We start from the raw sequence: 20,000 nt of genomic DNA, 5'->3' as shown, positions 1-20,000 counted from the left end.
TGGGGTTACCACCTGTTCACCTTTGCGAGGGACACTCCCCTTTGGGCCGTTGTGTCCTGCAAAATAAATGTTATTATGGCACATGGCCTGTGATTTAGGGCAAAGAATCCATATATTGTCTGTAGTGGTTGCATAAAACAATTATGTTGTATCTGAAACACCTAGATGTTATAGGAAACAGTATTAGCAACTATAATGCTACAAGAATAATCTTTAATTAGGCAAACCGGTGAAGTAGTCTATTTTCTACTGGCTGTGGGTATGTGTTGCCTTGCCAAATCTGACATCTCTACATATAGGTCCTATAGGGCTGCCACCTTTCCAAATGGCCAAAGTGGGACCTGCTCCGTAGAAATGTCAGACGTACCAGGTCAGAACATACCTACAGCAGTGCATAGTACAGAACTATACGTATTTGCACAAATAAAAGCTTAGTTTAGTAGCAGTCCAGTTGCTTATGCTACTTCACATAACATATGGAAGTGTCATATATACAATAACTATTACATGCAACTATTAGAGAAATGTAGAATATAATATTGTCCTGTAATCAGGACATTTGCTATGTCCTGATTATTTTCGCATGACACATACGCCTAAGGAGGGACTGTCCCACACAAAGTGGGACAGGTGTTAATCCTAATGTCCCACCTCGGCCAATTTAAAAGGTAGCAAACCTACAATAGGTATGCGGTAGCATGACCTGGCAAACGGATGTGGGTCCCAAAACACATTTACTTGTCTGCATTGCAGAGTATCGGTTTCCATGTATCAGCCAGATGTGAGCAGATTGCATGAGGAACACTCATATAATATGATTAAGTCACTGGAAAGGCCGCCGATTCCGTGCAGTCGAATGCCATGCCGTCGCCTAATGGGCAGCCATACCCGATATTGTAGTCATGTAGTCCGATGTAATAGGCATCACATGGGATCGCGCCCACCCAGCATGAGGGACACATGCAAGCACCAATGTCGGTGCATGTGCAAGTGAGGGAGCGAGTGAGTGTAAACGTGTTTGGCTACCAGTATGTGAGTATTGCACTGGTAAAGAACTGTGGAGGCTAACCAAGTGTAAAAAGCTGTAACCAGAGGTCAGCAGTGCTTAACAAAGCACAAACCCATGCACAACCACTCCCAACTGCTTCAATGTGCCTAACCCCATCCGTATCCAATGGGCTTGTTCTGGCCACAAACAAATAACCGTCCTTTGTAAGTGTTGGTAGCAACACCCAGCGCACACAGCTAATGTGAATTATGAATACACCATGGCAAATATATAGACAATAGACAGTACCACACACATACCATACAGCACAGTCATCCAACAGTATAGCAATGTACCAGCAGATATGTCCGGACCACTGGTGTTTGCAGACCTGGCCATCTTGTGTTTACATTCCGCATGTTATCAACTGATATTGCCATCATACCTTCATGTGTTTGAGCATGCCCAGTATGGCCAACTGTATCGCATTTGTTACATGTCCAGGTAGTCATTACTGTGGTGTCGACCTCTGCATTGTACACTGACAGGTGGCATGCTGTGTCTGCAGGGTATGCATCGGTCATGTGGCATTGACTGTTGCTACATTTCTGCACAGCTTTGGGGGACATCTGACTGTATCCACATTCCTACACAGCACCTGCCGGGGGTGCACCTGACTGTTGCTATATGTGTACGTTGGAAGGGAGGCACACCTGACACTTGTACACTTTTGCTACAACTGTACTGGTTTGTCAGGTACTCCATTTCAGTGTGTAGCCCTACATATTGTGCTGGCTAGAGGCATACCAGTGTACTCCAGATTTTAGCTTTAATTACCAACATACTAGTTTTAGATGTCCTAGCCTTCACAACCTACATCCAACTGCCTGGCCTGCTGTAGTCTGTCTGTGTGGGTCTGTGTGGGGGGTCATCCATAGGGCATATTCAGAGGCCATAGTACAGCATTTGTCTGTGTTGTTCTAGACCTGTCCAGCTGGTTGAGACTTGTGTGGGCTGTATGGACACACATGATGATCAGCCCATTACCCGCAGTGGGTTATGACACCCTGTGTACTACTGGCTACTATGGTGACCCCCGTATGTGCTAAAGATGTCATGGTGCCACTATGGATGTCTACTGTCTGCGGCCTTAACATTCGGCCACCAAATTCCCTTGTATGCTCACATCCACACCATAGCTACAGGTACAAACACATTCTAATACAACTGCCAATTGATAGGTTGATTGACTTACCTTGAGGGTGTGCCAGACCTGAGGATGGTACTGGAGGGCTGCCTATGTCGGATGCACATAGTGCACTTCCTATACATGGCTGAGCACAGGTAGTGCCATGTTTGGCATCCCTTTTACTGTCTGTGCGAGTTAGAGAGGGTGATATTTCCTGGGTCTCTACTTTGTCAGTGCATATGCTATGCATTGCCTGTTTGCCAAGGCCAGGTCATACTGGGCACGCCTCCTTCCGCCTACTGGGTACGGCTCAGGTTGTTCTTCTGTCGAGTCACTCTGTGCCTGTACAGGCCTTGGCATTGGTGGGGGGCTGTGTGGCCCTGCCCCATGCTGTTTCTGCTGCAGCTGTTTCTGCAGGATCATATTGTGTAGCATAGCACATACCATAACAATTTGGGTGCATATAGCTGGTGAATAATGCAAGGCTCCACCGGATGTGTCCAGACATTGGAACTGTGACCTAAGCATCCCAAACACATGCTCTATTATATATCTGGCCTGTGCGTGTGCCTCATTATGGCGTCGTTGTTCAGATGTGTGTGCATTTCTGATGGGTGTCATCAGCCACGGCTCCAGTGGGTACCCAGCATCCCCCACTAGGTGACCATAGGGGATGTCCATATTGGCAAAGCTGTGGTACAGCTCCGTTAGATGCCATATATTAGAATCGTCATAGCTTCCAGGGCAGCCAGTACATGCATTCAGTATAATGCCCTGGGCATCACATACGACCTGGCAGTTGATGGAGGGGATGCTCCTGTGATTAATGTAGGCCCTACCCTGCTCACCAGGTGGTGCTTTGATGCATATGTGTGTGCAGGCTATAGCACCCACTACCCCCAGGTAGTCTGCCATTTGGTGGAAGAGATGCATGTTGCTGGTCAACACCTCACGTGTGTTGAGGAAATGTACGTGCTCACTGGCATGTGGTGACATGGCATCCAGGAACTGATGGAATACCCTGGATGCAGATGCCTGTGAGATCCCCATGATATCCCCAGTTGTGCTTTGGGAGGTACCTGTGGCTAGTATACCTAGGCCTACACATACCTTGGTATCCACTGGGATGGGTTCTCCTTGGCCTGTTCGATGTGTTAGGTGTGGCCGGCACAGCTCAACAATCTGCTGTAGGAGGTCTCTGTCCACCCCATAGCGCTCAACTATCTCCAACTCATGTAGCCCCTGGTAGGTTACCCTGGGTCTGTACAGTCTTCTCTGTCTCCTCACTGAGGGGTGTTCAGCAGCATTCACATCCTTACCAGCCTCAGCCTCCTGCACATGTTGGTCTATGTTGCCTGCTGCAGCCCTTCTCATTTTGTTGGATTGTTTGGTAAAATTTCCCCGCATGTATACACTGGTGGTGTAGAGTGTGGAAAAACCTGAGGGGATGATGTTTGCTCACGTTATCATAGTGTTCTGGGCCGGGCTGGTCTGCTGGGCCTGTAATCTGCTGATTGTGATAACTATCACCTGTTTGCCCAGCTTGTTCACCTTGACTACTCTCCTACTGCTGTTGTCCCTCCCAATTGCACTAGGCAGGTATAGACACACTCCTAGCTTAGGTGTGCTAGGCCAGGAGCAATCCCAAGACACAGGGCTCCAATCTACGTACAGTATGCCTGACCCCCCCATGCTTTCACCTATATTCGAGTCCTGCACCCGGCTATCTATACACATACACTCTTGGGATCTGCATCACACCCTGGGGATAAACGGGATTCACTATTTTCCACCTTGTTTTCATAGTATTGTCTTCTAATGCATAGTTACATGACCCATACTGAGCCTCCCCAAAAATAACCACACACAACTGGTTAAAAGCACCATACTATCACCTTATTCAATGTCCCTTGTTCTTCCCAGCAACAAAACAACCGGCCTCTGCATGGCTCAAAACTAGGACCCTGCGCACCACAGACAATGTGTTTTACCACTAAGCCATGGCAGATATACATACATCTGAAGTTATCACATACAGATCATCCAGCACAGGCATTCAACAGTATAGGACATGTATTCCATCATGTAGATTTATGTGTGCTAATGTCCACTGAATGTATGTGTATGTCTTGCCAACCTAGTCTCTTGGCTGATTGTGATATTTATGACCACTATATAGGAAAACAACAAAACATACTCCTCAGTACATCCAGTAGCTAGCCACTCACAGACACCAACCCATAGGATATGACTGCCAAACGCACACACCTGTCATGCCTTGGAATAGAACACCTACCTGTCTATTCTATCACACTACAGCATTATGCAGTTACAGAATGTGCTACAGAGATTACTGGGACTCAGCACTCCCAGAGGTGTACTTCTAGGTGGGTGACATCATCAGCAATGGCAAAGTTGGTAATAGGGATTGTATGGAGTGTGAACAGTCTAAAAGCATTATTCTGTCCCTAGGCAGACGGAGACACACACACACACACACACACACACACACACACACACACACACACACACACACACACACACACACACACACACACACACACACACACACACTTGGCATGGTTGGGATTAGAACACTGACCTAACTACCTTATCACACTACAGCATTACGCAGTTACAGAATGACACCACACTCCCAGAGGTGTACTTCTAGGTGGGTGACATCATCAGCAATGGCAAAGTCAGGGATAGGGATTGTATGGAGTGTGAGCAGTCTAAAAGCATTATTCTGTACCCAGGCAGACAGAGACACACACACACATACACAGTTGGCGTGGCTGGATTAGAACACCGACCTAACTACCTTATCACACTACAGCATTATGCAGTTACAGAACACGCTACAGAGATTACTGGGACACAGAACTCCCAGAGGTGTACTTCTAGGTGGGTGACATCATCAGCATTGGCAAAGATGGTGATAGGGATTGTATGGAGTGTGAGCAGTCTAAAAGCATATTTCTGTCCCCAGGCAGACGGACACAAACACACACCAGTGGTGGGATCAGGAAAACTGCCTATTTACAGACCACTCTTACAGTACTACATAGATACGAGTCGCGCCACAGACATTACACCTTTCAAGTCTGTCAATATGACCTTCTAGGAATGCGGACATTGACATGGATGCTGGCAGTTATGATGTACATACCTGTGAACCTGTGTGTTCAATGTAGGAATCCATCCTGAAGTGGGGTATGGCCATCTGTTGACTGGACGACTACTATCGCCATACAGGGTTACAATGGCCATGCCCATACACATAGAGGCACATAACCAACACAAGGTGTCACTGGGCATGCTCACACACTTAGTAGCACACAGCCGTTTGGAATGCACTATGTGTCCATCTACACAACGTTATACTGGGCATGCTCACACACTTAGTAGCACAGGGCTGTTTTGTATGCACTCTTATTCTAAACACGGAAGGGCACAGTGGCCATGCTATTACAGTTAGACGTGAACAACACATTGTAATGGACTCCGATGTCGATAGTTGTCATTGTTAGCAGTAACGCTGCACTACATATATCTGACACCGGTCTTCTACACAATATCTGCTGCTGTCCGTCACCTTAGATGTACCAATCTAAACCTGGCACACTACTGCCACCCGTGGTGATGTCCTGCCAGGAGTGGCTACTTCGCCCATACAGTGCCATTCATAGTCAAATGTCCTGAGACCAGGTTAACACCCTGACACCTAGAGGACAACTGCATTGTATGTGTATGCTAAACAGTGCTAGATGTGTAGCATTCATAATCACAGCTGCCCAATGTAGATCCAACAATGGGGAATACTGACATATGAGCAGTGAGGAACACCTGGCTAAAGGCTCAGTTGTGCACAATAGCACTACCACCGTATACCTCGGATACAGACATGTGGGCCATAACACAGGTACGGACCACTTCAGGTGGTGGTGTCCCCATGTAGATGAAGGCCACTCACATGTACTGACCAGTACACCCTCAAAAGGCATCACAGATGTGTCAGGTGCAGATCACAGTGTCAAAAGCTGCATTCTAGGATGTAGCCCTCAGGCATCATCATGTCCTTGGATCAGCAACACACATCCATACATGTGGTAGAACATATAATAGTACAACACCATGTGACTCATGACCAGTGGACTGTACCTAGCTCTACATCAACTGTGCAGACTACCCATGTACTGACAAAGTTGCATCATGTGTTATGCAATGCAATGATACCACTGTTTGCAACGAGGTCGGATGTACACATAACAGGGGCCCTGGGTCATATACAGCAGTAACAGATAACTGTTGTTGTACACCAGTAAACACCCTCATGTTTGGATATGACATACATGTACCTGCTGTGGATATGTACATGCCAAACACACACACACACACACACACACAACACATATGTATATAGCATAGCTGTTGCTGTCCTTCGTGCAGACATGTGGCTACAGCAATTACACACATGCACATGGAAGGTAGGTCCATGGCTGTTGAATGCTAACAGTACATAAGGTGTGATATCAATGTTGACTGAGTTAACATTCCCTCTGTACTGGTTACCTATGACAACTATCATATCATACAACAGTCCATGTGTCATGTATGTCATCACACATGTCCACCAATTGCAATGCCTACAAACATGGCTAAATGACAGGAATGTAGGACCTACACACATGCACATGTAGTGGTGTGCATTCAGCTACCATGCTTGTGCAGTAGCTGATGTTTGCAGGTGATGTGTATCTTACTACAACATGCAGTTGCAATGCAGCCCCATCATTGCCAACTGTATATGGTTATATACTGACAGTACGGTAAGATGTACATCAGGTATGGGCGGATGTGTGGACATAACTAAGTGGTGGGCCATCTTTGCAAATGGATGTTTGCTGAGGACAGCTCACAGGTGTGTCACAAGCAGTCCTACAATAACATGTGCAAACACTAAGCTATGGGTCTGTTAATTGAAGGGGAACACATACAACCTACACAGCGGCCAGGGTGTCACTGGCTGTAAATCACTTGACACCTGTAACACTTAAGACCTCCCATGTGCATATATCAGCACAATTGCCAAAGGTAGCGTCGGTACACATTGTAATGTGGGCAATACTGCTGCCTGTCTGTCATATGTATCATAAGATAGCAGGTGTTTGATTCACAGTACTGCCATGTGTGTTTGCTTGTGTGTCCATATATGCCACGTATGGTGGGGAATACATCCCAATTGTTACTCACTCTCCTGTACACTGTTGTAGAGATCTGTACATACTGTATTGTAGAAAGCAAGACATAGGCAGAGGTGGGGTGTGTATCACACACATGTGAGCTATCTGTATGTGCATGACATAGGTGCATTCAATTGTGGACTCCACAGTGTGCGTGTGTGTGTATGTATATATGGCTGTCTGGTCCATTGAGAGAGGATGTATTTTACCATAGTGAACAGATAGGACCCCTAACCCCTCCAGGTGATGCAATCTACTACCCTGTTGATGCCGTCGATCTTAGGCATTACTGACTACCTGTACATGTGTATTCTCTGTGACGCATCATGTGGGTGCACAGTACTGTAATGGTGATTATCACATAGGCAGGGGTCCTCACCTCAACACTATCAAGTGTGTGTGTGTGTGAGTGTGTGTGTGTGTTACAGTGTCGTTGACCCCATGAGTGTAAGCGTGTTACTGTGTGTCTGAATACATGTGTGTGAATACCTGTGTGTGTGTGTGTGTGTGTGTGTGTGTGTGTGTGTGTGTGTGTAGTTGTGTGTTCTCATCCTGTAATGTGAATGTGTATTACTGCTACACAGTGAGGCCTCAAGCTATTAATTGGCCTCAACCCTTGTCATCAGCTAGACTGCTATGTAAACTCCCCACCCCATTTAACTGCACCTGTGATGTCACCCGGTATGGATGTCACGTCTCTAGCCACTGTAGCTTAGTACACAGCTCCCATGCTCTTGGATCAGTAGATGTGTAGACATCTTTGGCATGTCAGCCTTTCTAACAGTGAGGTTGAATTTACGAATAGCATGCTGGTATTGCCATACATACCTGTGAGTAGTCCCCATTTACACATGGGAAACTAACTGCAAACACTGACACTCAATGGCACATGCAATTAGGACTGAAGGAGGGAAGCAGGACATCATGACCAACATGCTGTTACTGTTGTTATCAAGACACATACTGTGAACAGAAAACAATGCACTCTAAACCTGTAATACATGGTATGTCTCCTGCTGTGTATCAACAGTACACAACAATTGTAATCTACACTTATCTCCCTATTCTGTTCACCCTGTGCATCAGACCATATGAGCATGTCCCTGTACCGATGGTGTGGATGACAGGGATGTGGCACAGGCATCATCATATGCACAGGGTGATTATGTTTGCCAGGGGCCTAGGCTGCACCAGTGGATGACATCATGTGTGTGGGTTAGGGCCTGTGATCTAATTGGCTATGTGTGGTTGTTATGCATGTGTGTGTTGCGGTGCCCTACAGATGTTTCTGGTGTGAGCGTGTATGTGTGCACTCAGTTCTGCCATGTGTCTGGCCTACACAGGGGTATTATTGACAGCTCCAGACTGTACAGACCAGGTTTTACAGCTCACGGTGTCCAGCCACGGCCACATGACCTGTGCCTGCCAGGGGTTGCACGGGCACTACCAGACAGAGGTGCAGATTGGGTACTGTCCAATGACACATGTCCACTGGAACTGTGTCCCTGTTGGGACCATCCAGGGCCACGTGCATGTGGCCTGCTGTGTCCTGGTGTGGACAGAGCAGCACCAGCTGCACTGCTGCTGCTGCTACCGTCACTATGGGAGCAGGCATGTGAGGTAACTTGTTCACGTAGACCTGCACCAGGTGATGTAGCTAGACTATGTCCACGTGCCCTATGCCTCACTCCTACCAGATGTTCCAGCACAGACAGCTCACGCTCATGGATTGTCATACCACAGTCAAGGATTCCAACCATGTCACCCAATCGTCTGTCCAACACCTCAGCAATCTGCTGTTGAGCATTTGCCATTGCCTGGATGTTGTTGTTTAAAGAACGGATAGCAGCCCTCTGAAGCCTCTGCCCTTCTCTGTTCTGCCATTCAGCATGTGCCTGTGCTGCCATCACAGCCTGAAACATGCATCTGGTGACACCAGCTGCTGAGCTCTGTCCTGCAGGGGCATGTCGGCCAGAGGTCCTCCTACAAGCAGCACTGGCCACATGCCTGTGTGGCCCATCTCCAGTCATTTGCCTGACACCATGGTGTGAATGCACACCTTCCATAGCCACCACACTTTCCTGTTCCAAACTACCACACACCAACTATCCTTCCTCTATGGCCACTGGTGATGGGGTATGTGTTGGCATGAGATCTGTGTGCGGGGATGAGGGGGATATAGGTGGAATGGCAACCAATGGCACAGATTCAGCCCCTGACAACTCTGCCTGTGCCTCAAGCATATGTTCATCATCACTGCTAGAGTCTGTGGGGACACTAACATCAGATGGACCGCAGGAGGGTAATACACCTACATTACCTGTGAGGGCAGACAAAGTCTCTACATTACAATACAGACACACACAGACACACACCATGCATGTGATTTGACAGAAGGCATGCAACATGCATGTGATACAGCAGACGGCATGCAGCTCAGACATAGTGGTAGTTATCATACATCCCTGGGTTGCACACAACTGCATGCATGTGTCATAGCAGAAGCCATGCATGTCACACAATCATGGTAGTAAGCATGCATCCCTGTGTTACACCATGTGGACCAGCACAGGTTAACAGTACACATGGCTTATGTGTGGCATATGACCTTGACATTAACATGTAGTATGTCATGTAATCTGCTGACGTGTGCATTGACATGCATACATGTTTAACACAATGGTGTACTGTCACATATACAGTGGGGTAATGGTGTCACGTTGCAGTGTTGTCTGTCTGCCCTACAGATAAAATGCACATTTAGCAGATGTGCATGACCATTGCAGGGTATTATGAGGAATCTATATTGCTATACAGTGTGAAGTACAGACACAGTGCCATTGCATGGAATCTTGAGGCATCTGTATTGCTATACAGTGTGAATTATAGACAGAGTGCATAGCCATGACTGTGTGCATACAAAATACATATATACTGTGGATTGTGACCCACGTCACTGAAGTGTATACACACTAAACCATGATGTGGAATGTGTGACACAGGTCACCAAAGACCATATGGATGACACCCCTGCACATCTGCAAACATTTTAGCTGCCTGGCAACCATGTCCACACATGGCAGACTTGTCAATACACCATGTCCCACATGACATTTGTGTACCACACACACGAGGTGCACGGCTGACAGTGATGTCCAACAGCAGCAAGGGAAATGTACTGTATCTGTGGCCTGATGTGGTTGTCTGTGTATGTATGTGGATGCTGTACAGGTGACTACTGTCATGCTGTGATACATTCATGATGTTCAACACATCTTATGTGATCGAATGATGTTACGCCTCCACAAGCTGTGCACAGGCCTGTAGGATGTCCAGTGTTCCACATCTGCAATATAACCATTCAACAAAGGCTATAGTTGGACCATGTGTAGCCAATGTACAACAGGGTATGCACACAAACACATCACATCTACTGTGTGTTGCTACATGTCTCTGGCCATCCTCCATGGCCATGTGTGAACATGTGTTAACCAAATGGTTGTGATGGCCATCTATCTCACATGTCTGTGTTGTCCCATATGACATACACCCATAGATGTCATATATTCCACTGCCCACAGGGTTATGCAGACAAAGGGTTATATGTTTGGTATGTGGAGTATGTTTTATGGGATAGTGAGACAATGTTGCAGCCGGCCAACTACATGTCATGGACATGTCAGATGGCACATCACAATGTGTGCACTCATAGCAGGGGCATAATCCACAAAGGTGAATCCTGTGGGCTGCCCATACTCCAGCTCATTGTGTAGTACTGTTTGTGTACCCCACGTGTAGTTCTGATGTGTAGTACATGTTCCTACTTTGAACAACACCTCCACCGTTGTATGCACAGCTGCCCACACATCTAGCAATGACAGTTCCTGAGGTTTTATGTCAGTGTTTCACATAGTTTGTAAGTATTGCACATGGGTAGCCATTGTGATGGATTGCAGATGCGACCTGTATATTGTGACCGGACCATACATTATGTGTACATGTGTTAAATGGCCATATGGCAAATAGATCTATGCATTAACATGCCTGATACTTATTACTGTCTCACCTGCAATGGCCTGCTGTCTTAGCAGAATGCCAGAGGTACCTATATAGGGGTGACACAGAAGTATGATCATTATCCACGCCTGTATGACAGCTACAGGGTGCAATGTGCATGTTAACACATTCACCAGTACAATAGGATATACTATGGAGTATGCACATGCGTGCATACACAGAGTAGCATACTATAGTGTGCGGCATGTGTGTATACATGCCTTGCATATGATGTTACATTACATATTGTACAGTGACACATGCAACTATATGGGATATAATAGTTATATGTGCAGTAGTGACTTACCAGACAACTCCAGGCTCGGTGGTTGAGTAACACCCACCTCCACGATGTCAGCTAAGGCTTGTGGATGCTGTTCTGCCAGTGTCCCCAGGTTGGCCAGTAGCTCCTCGGTACATGTGAGTGGGGGCTGGGTTGGTGGCCCACCACCTGTTGCACCTTGTTCCCTGGCGATTGCATTTGCATGCTGTTTTGCCCATCTGATTAGGTCCGTGCAGTGTCTGCATGTCCATCAGATCCTGATTGGACATGGCCTTGTACGTCAGGCAGAGATCACCTCTGAGCAGGCGGTATGCTACTGAATAGAGCTGAAGTTTGCTTATCACATGTGTGCCATTGGCTACTGACAGACATCCTCAGGAAATCATTGTAAAGTATCACCGCTAGCATGTAATGCCCCTGTGGAGTGCAGCAGAGATATTGGCAAATATATGTGGAACTTCGAACACACGATGTACAGTCCAGAGGTATACACATAATCCCTTAGTGCACAACATGTGCACCAGGCCTGATAATATGGATGTAGACAGCCAGGTAGATGGGTATAGCACATAATGACTGGTATACATATGCCACCATAGGTTTTGGATTCACACACTCCTGTCTGGCCTGACACATAATGACTGCTGGCACAGGGGTGCCATGGCCACATACCACCCACTAGATATTGGCATACATCTGTACAGCATCCCACTGCTCTGTCTGACATACATGGCATTTAAGGGAGGCACGGCAGTGGTACACCTGGCAAGTATCTGCACATTACAAATCACTGGGTTAGTGCACTAAGCTGCTAGGCATGTAACAATGCACTGTGCAGGCTGCAGGTAAACTGGCACAACACTGGCCTACATCTCATATGAGGGAATGCATGTGTACCTGCATATATAGCAGGCTCAACAGCCATGTCACTGCACAGGGTAAGATACACCTGTGTGAAAGTGCATAACCACAACCAGTGTGAACACAGCCACAGCCACATATGGTAAGCTAGCATAATATTACAGTATATGGACTATCTGTTCTACACCATCCTCATATGTGCCACTCACAGAATTCCCCTACATATACTGGGCTGCTACACAGTTTGGTCTGATGGCTGTCTTTTGTATGGGACATGTGTGTGTATGGCCCTACAAACATGTATGCCAAAATGGTACCATATCGTGGTGCAGCATGTAACATCAGATAGAAGGGGAGCTAGAAAAATGACATCCACCACAGTCTGTACACAGGCTAAGGTACATGTTAACAATACACACACTGCTGACACTCACCATCACTGCACAGACCTCAGTACTGTACAAACATTCACAGAATGTCCAGGTTATGTCATGAAATATAACCCCTAATGTACATGACATATGTAGCAATCTGACATATCACTGGCTTGTTATCAGATATGATGACACTATTTATGGTGTACAGCACATATGCACCACTTCATGCATGACATATGTACAAAGGATAACAGAGATGTGGCTGACAGCACATACACAGGGCCAGTATAGACATGTTGCTGTGATAACATAAATATACCATTGTTACGGGGTTTGTTGCAACATATGTCCTATGAGGGATATGAAATCAGTAACTGTCACGGCCTTCACCATCTACAGACTGCAATCCTCACACTACCTTCTGCATTCCAGAGATAGATGCACCATGGCTAGCACATGAGACCAAAGGCACAACACTTCCCAGTCTGCAGATGAGCCTGCAGATGGGGATTCCTCATATACATGGAACTGACATGGCAGGTATTGCGACATGTATGGCAGGCATATCCAGACAAACACTGTTAAACCAACATTACTCCAAATGCAGTATAGCAGCACTTACAGTCTGTAGTCAGGTCAGGTACATCCCCCTCCTGATTGTTGCCCTCTTTCCACAGTGTATGTTGTTCGAGGTAAATCCCCAATCCTGCTGTTTGCCAAACAACAGATCTAGTTCCTGCTCAGAAAAGGGCCAACACCATCATGTTGTTCCCAGGTATTGGAGTGTGTTTCCATGCAATTGGCTAGGGGAATGTTACCACAGCTGTTCCACATGCAATCAGCTAGGGGAGGGCTGCAATTCATGCAGAGGCCATCAGCTGATCATGAGCATCACTTAAAATACACATGCTGCTGCCTAAGCAAAGCAGGTGTGGGTCTCCGCATCCACCAGAGTGGGAGTGGGGGAGGCAGACAGAGGTGAATACATGTTAGGGAGGGGTGGGAGAGTAAAACTAAAGCATATTTGTGTCACACACCTACCAGAACAGGGTACCAAACCCCTGACAACTATGCAGTGCTATTACAGTTCGATACAGTTATTGGATGCACCACATAGGTTACCTGCTGAGGAGCACTCAGAACATATATGTGATGGTGAGTGACATCTGCAACAGGGATACAGTAGATATACAGTAGGTGATGTACACATGCCTGTCTGCATGAACAGGTACCAGCATCAACACATGCACATTCACACAGGGATGCATACACATTAACACACTTGGCAGGGCTAGGAGTGCAACTCATCACTAGTGGGATTGCCACAACACATCAATGTGCAGGTATCACATGCACCACACGAATCATACGGAGGTCATATGGGCAGTGAGTATGAGGAGGTGTCAGACAGCATGCATCACTGTGCCCTGGAGGGTTGTAGTGAGTGTGGATGTGGACATATGCACCATACAACACACACACGAACACACAGGGTGTCAGTTCTGACATGCATGGGTGCATGTCTGCACAGGTGTGTGGTGGTCAACAGTGCCAGCAGGCTATACAAGGGTAGGCAATGGGTATACCTTGGCATCAGGCCACATGACAATGGTCTGCATTGTGGCTCAGGCCTGTAGTTCCTGCATTTGCCCACACGGGTGGGTATTGCATCCCCCATCCAGTCACCTGGGTGACTATTGTGTGTGGCCAATGCTGTGCATCACTTTTCATGTAAGTATTCCCTAGTCCATAACATGGATGGTGTCTAGGATGTGCACACCTCCCACTGCATGTACAGTGACATGTAGAACTGTACCTGGGATGTCTGTCCCATGCTGTGAAGATGGATTATCATCAGATATTCCAGTCTTGCCCACCTGTGGCAGGAACTGGTAATGGTCGGCAGGTTTACCCTGCACCTACATTTATAGCATGCTAACAGCATTCCCTGATGTCAGTGTCATCTGTCCATACAGGGCATGTTGTCAGGCATGGTATGTCCATTGCGAGTCACATGTGAAGGCACAGTGGGGTTGCTGTGACTGGCTGGCCTTGATGTCACATGTGTGGGTATGGCTTTGCACCCCAGCCTCTCAGCTAATTTAGATCTGTTATCCCAGTATGGGTGATATTGTGATATATAGTAGGGCCACCCTAAATGGAATAAGCAAAACCCCCTCCACATTGCCCTCAGGTGTCCCACACCCACCTCTACACAGGATACAAGTTACAAACACACACACCTGTCATGTCTGGGAGTAGAACCCCTACCTAACTACACTACAGCACTACGCAGTTATAATACATGCCATGGACATTACTGATGTACATCTTCCCCAAAGGTGTATTTCACAATGAATGACATCAGCAGGATTACCAAACTAGGGCATGCCAACTGTATTGCGAGTGACTAGCCTAAAATGCATTGCTCCCTACACAGACAGTGAGACACACACAAAACATCCACAACTGAAATGTGTGGTTATAGAACCCCTGACTGAGGTCTATATCACACTACAGCATGGAGCTGTCATAGGATGCACCACAGATATTACTAGAGAAGTCTTTCCCCAAAGATGCATTTCACAATGACTGACATCAGCAGGATTGCCAAAGTAGGACATTTGTAATGAACTGCGAGTGAGTAGCCTATAATGCATTGCTTCATACACAGACATTGAAACACACACAAAACATCTGGAACTGCCATGGATGGAGATGGAACCCTACCACTGTTCTAAATCACATGACAGCAGTACGCAGTTACAGGACATGCTACAGAGATTAGTGAGCTACAACCTTCCCAGAGGTGTATTTCTAGGTGGGTGACATCAGCTTCCTTGCCAACAGTGAGTATATGAATTCTAAAGAGCATGAGTACCCTAAAAAGCATTGTTCTCTACTCAGTCAGACACATACACATACAATCACAGTTGGCAAGTCTGGGGTGAGAACCCCTACCTATCTACTTCATCACGCTACAGCAGTACACAGTTACAGGACACACTGTGGAGATTACTGGGCTGTCACTTTCCCAGAGGTGCATTTCTAGGTGAGTGACATCAGCAGCCTTGCCAAAGTTGAGTATATGAATTGCACAGAGTGTGAGTAACCTGAAATGCATTGCTCTTTACTCAGTCAGACACACACAACACAGATTCACACACAAACACACACAGTTGGCAGGTTTGGGGTTAGAACACCTACTTTACTATGTTCTCACACTACAGCAGTATGCAGTTGCAGGATGCACTATGGAGATTACAGGGCTGTCATTTTCCCAGAGATGTATTTCTAGGTGAGTGACATCAGCAGCCTTGCCAAAGTTGAGTATATGAATTGTACGGAGTGTGAGTAGCTTAAAAAGCATTGCTCTCTACTCAGTCAGACACACACACTGATTCACACACAAACACACAGTTGCCAGGGCTGGGGTTTGAACACCTAGCTAATTACATTATCACACTACAGCAGTACACAATTGCAGGACGTGCTACGGAGATTACGGGGCCATAATTTTCCCAGAGGTGTATTTCTAGGTGAGTGATATCAGCAGCCTTGCCAAAGTTAAGTATATGAATTGTACGGAGTGTGAGTAGTCTAAAAAGCATTGCTCTCTACTCAGTCAAACACCCACACACACACACACACACACACACACACACACACACACACACACACACACACACACACACACACACACACACACACACAGATTCACACACACAGTTGGCAGGTCTGGGGTTAGAACACCTCCCTAACTATGTTATCACACTACAGCTGTATGCAGTTGCAGGACACACTACAGAGATTACGGGGCTATCATTTTCCCAGAAGTGTATTTCTAGGTGAGTACACTCCCTATACATGGTTGGGCACAGGTAGTGTCATGTTTGGTATCCCTTTTACTGTCTATGTGAGTCAGAGAGAGGTGTCATCCCCTGGGTCCCTACTGTGTCAGTGCATATGCTATGCATTGTTTCTTTGCCAAGGCCAGGGCATACTGAGCACGCCTCCTTCTGCCTACTGGGGCAGGCTCAGGTTGTTCCTCCTTCGAGTCACTCTGTGCCTGTACAGGCCTTGATATTGGTGGGGGGCTGTGTGGCCCTGCCCCATGCTGTTCCTGCTACAGCTGTTTCCACAGGATCATAATGTGTAGCATAGCACATACCATAACAATTTGGTTACATGTAGCTGGTGAATACTGCAAGGCTCCACCGGATGTGTCCAGACACCAGAACCATGACCTGAGCATCCCAAACATATGCTCTATTATATGTCTGGCCCATGCATCTGCCTCATTATGGCATTGTTGTTCAGGTGTGTGTGCATTTCTGATGGGTGTCATCAGCCACTGCTCCAGTGGGTACCCAGCATCCCCCACTAGGTTACTGTAGGGGATGTCCACATCGGCAAATCTGTGGTACAGCTGTGTCAGATGCCATATGTGTGAATCATCATAGCTTCCAGGGCAGCCAGCACACACATTCATTGTAATGCCCTGGACATCACATACGACCTGCCAGTTGATGGAGGGGATGTGCCTGTGGTTGATGTAGGCCCTAACCTGCTCACCGGATGGTGCTTTGATGCTTAAGTGCATGCGGTCTATACCACCCACTACCCCAGGGTATTCTGCTATTTGGCGGAAGAGACGCATATTGCTGGTCAACACCTCACGTGTGTTGAGGAAATATACGTGCTCACTCGCATGTGCTGACATGGCATCCAGGAACTGGTAGAATACTCTGGATGCTGATGCCTGTGAGATGCCCATGATAGCCCCAGTTATGCTTTGGGAGGTACGTGTGGCTAGTATACCTAGGCCTACACATACCTTGGTATCCACTGGGATGGGTTCCCCTCAGCCAGTTTGTTGTGTCAGGTGTGGATGGCACAGCTCAACAATTTGCTATAGGAGGTCTCTGTCCACCCTATAACGCTCCACTATCTCCATCTCATGTAGCCCCTGGTAGGTTACCCTGGGTCTGTACACTCTTCTCTGTCTCCTCACTGTCGGTTGTTCAGCAGCATTCACATCCTCACCACCCCCAGCCTCTTGCACATGTTGTTCTATGTTGCCTGCTGCAGCCCTTCTCATTTTGTAGGATTTTTGTTAAAATTTCCCTGCTTGTATACACCGGTGGTGTAGAGTGTGGATAAACCTGGGGGGAAGGTGTTTGCTTAGTTTATAGTAGTGTTCTGGGCAGGGCTGGTTTGCTGCATGTGTAATTAGCCGAGTCTGATACATTTCACCTGTCAACTTAGCTAGTTCTCCTTGATTACCTTCCTACTGCTGTTTACCCTTCCCATTGCCTCTCTGTTCAATTGTGCACAGAGCTGCTATTTCCTGGTTTAACTTCTTTTTTCTTCCTGTACAACCCGCTGAGTGGCACGCACACCCGCTTACACTTTGTAAAGGGTACAAGGCAGGTTTAGACACACCCCTAGCTTAGCTGTGCTAAGCTACGGGCAATCCCAAGTCACAGGGCTCCAATCCACTTACAGTTTGCCTGACACCCCCATGATGTCACCTATATCCTAGTCTTGGACACAGGTATTTATACTGTTACAGTCTTGGGACCTGCCTTACACCCTGGGGAAAACTGGGATTCACTATCCTTCCCCTCGTTTGCATAGAATTGCCTGCTAATGCATAGTTACATGTATCACACTGCGCCTCCCCCCTTAGCAGCCACTACTCACTGGCCAGGTTGTCTTTTGCCTGCAATTGACTTGCATGGCAGAATACTGATTTTAGTTAGAGTGCTGTTTTTAGGTTTATTTTTTTATTTCCCCACCGGTCCTGTTTGCGGGCTGCTGCCCTATGCCTCAACGGACGTGATCGGCGGACATATCATGAAAGTTGTAGTTTGTACATTTGGCATTGTTTGCAATGCCAGTTGCCTTCTACTTGGCCATTGGCATGCTTCCTCAATGCTATGCAGCCTTTATTTGGAGCTGTCATAGCTCGGTTTTGCAATTTGCAGTGCCATACTCGGTTACTAACCTAGTACATTTCTACATATTACGCTAGTCCTGCATGCCTTGATTCCTGCTTCCTGGATAGCAAATTTACCTCATTTGCATGGTTTTCACCTGCAAATGGGGTGATTTGCATACAGGGGCTGGGGACGTGTAGCACTATTGCTACAGCTCTCGTACATGTCAGACAGGCACGTACGTGGATCGCTCAGCCGCCATATTGGCAAAATTTTATTTAACACTAATCATGCATGCTGTGTAAGCTTTTGAGAATCCAGGGGTAGGTTTGTCATGTACAAGAAAGCACAGAAACCAGTGTTGCAAATGTATAGATAATCAGATACACCGCATGTTAGAATATTTTGTGATGCTGGCATGTGGCATAAAGTACTGCATGTTAGGTCATATAGCTGAAAGTTCTAGAATTGTATCATAATGCAGTACTGAGGAAAATTAATCAATGTTAAATCTCTTTTAAATTATCAGTACTAAATTATCACAGCCAAATGAAATTGTAGATTAACATTTAAAATACTTGAATATACATATAAAGATTTGTTGCTTTGTATTTTGCTGGAATGTGTTTGACGAGCTGTGACTGAAATATATGTAAGATATTGAAAAACAATAGTGTCATATATATATATATATATATATATATATATATATGTGTGTGTGTGTGTGTGTGTGTGTGCGGGTGCGCGCACTGTGCACATGTGTGGCAGGGAGACAATTGTCTTTTGCAGTAGTAGCATTATGGAAGCATTTTTTTCTAAGGTAAGGTACAGGGTTAGAGTTATGATTAGTGCACGTAACAAAGCTCCCTTACGCATCCTTATTAATGCATGCAAATGCTAATCTTAACCCTGCTCCTGCCTCTGCCCCTGCCCCTAACCCTACACCTTACCTTAGAAAAACTTTTTCCATAACACTTAAAGTATTCTGACAAATTAAGTCTGAATGTGTAGTGGGGTTTTGTTGATCAGATTTTTTTTCATTTTTGTGATTTTCTGTA

The sequence above is a fragment of the Protopterus annectens genome, chromosome 2.part2, assembly GCF_019279795.1.
Source record: "Protopterus annectens isolate FY-2018-M chromosome 2.part2, PAN1.0, whole genome shotgun sequence".
Lineage (NCBI taxonomy): Eukaryota > Metazoa > Chordata > Ceratodontiformes > Protopteridae > Protopterus > Protopterus annectens.
This window is presented reverse-complemented; position numbering follows the sequence as displayed.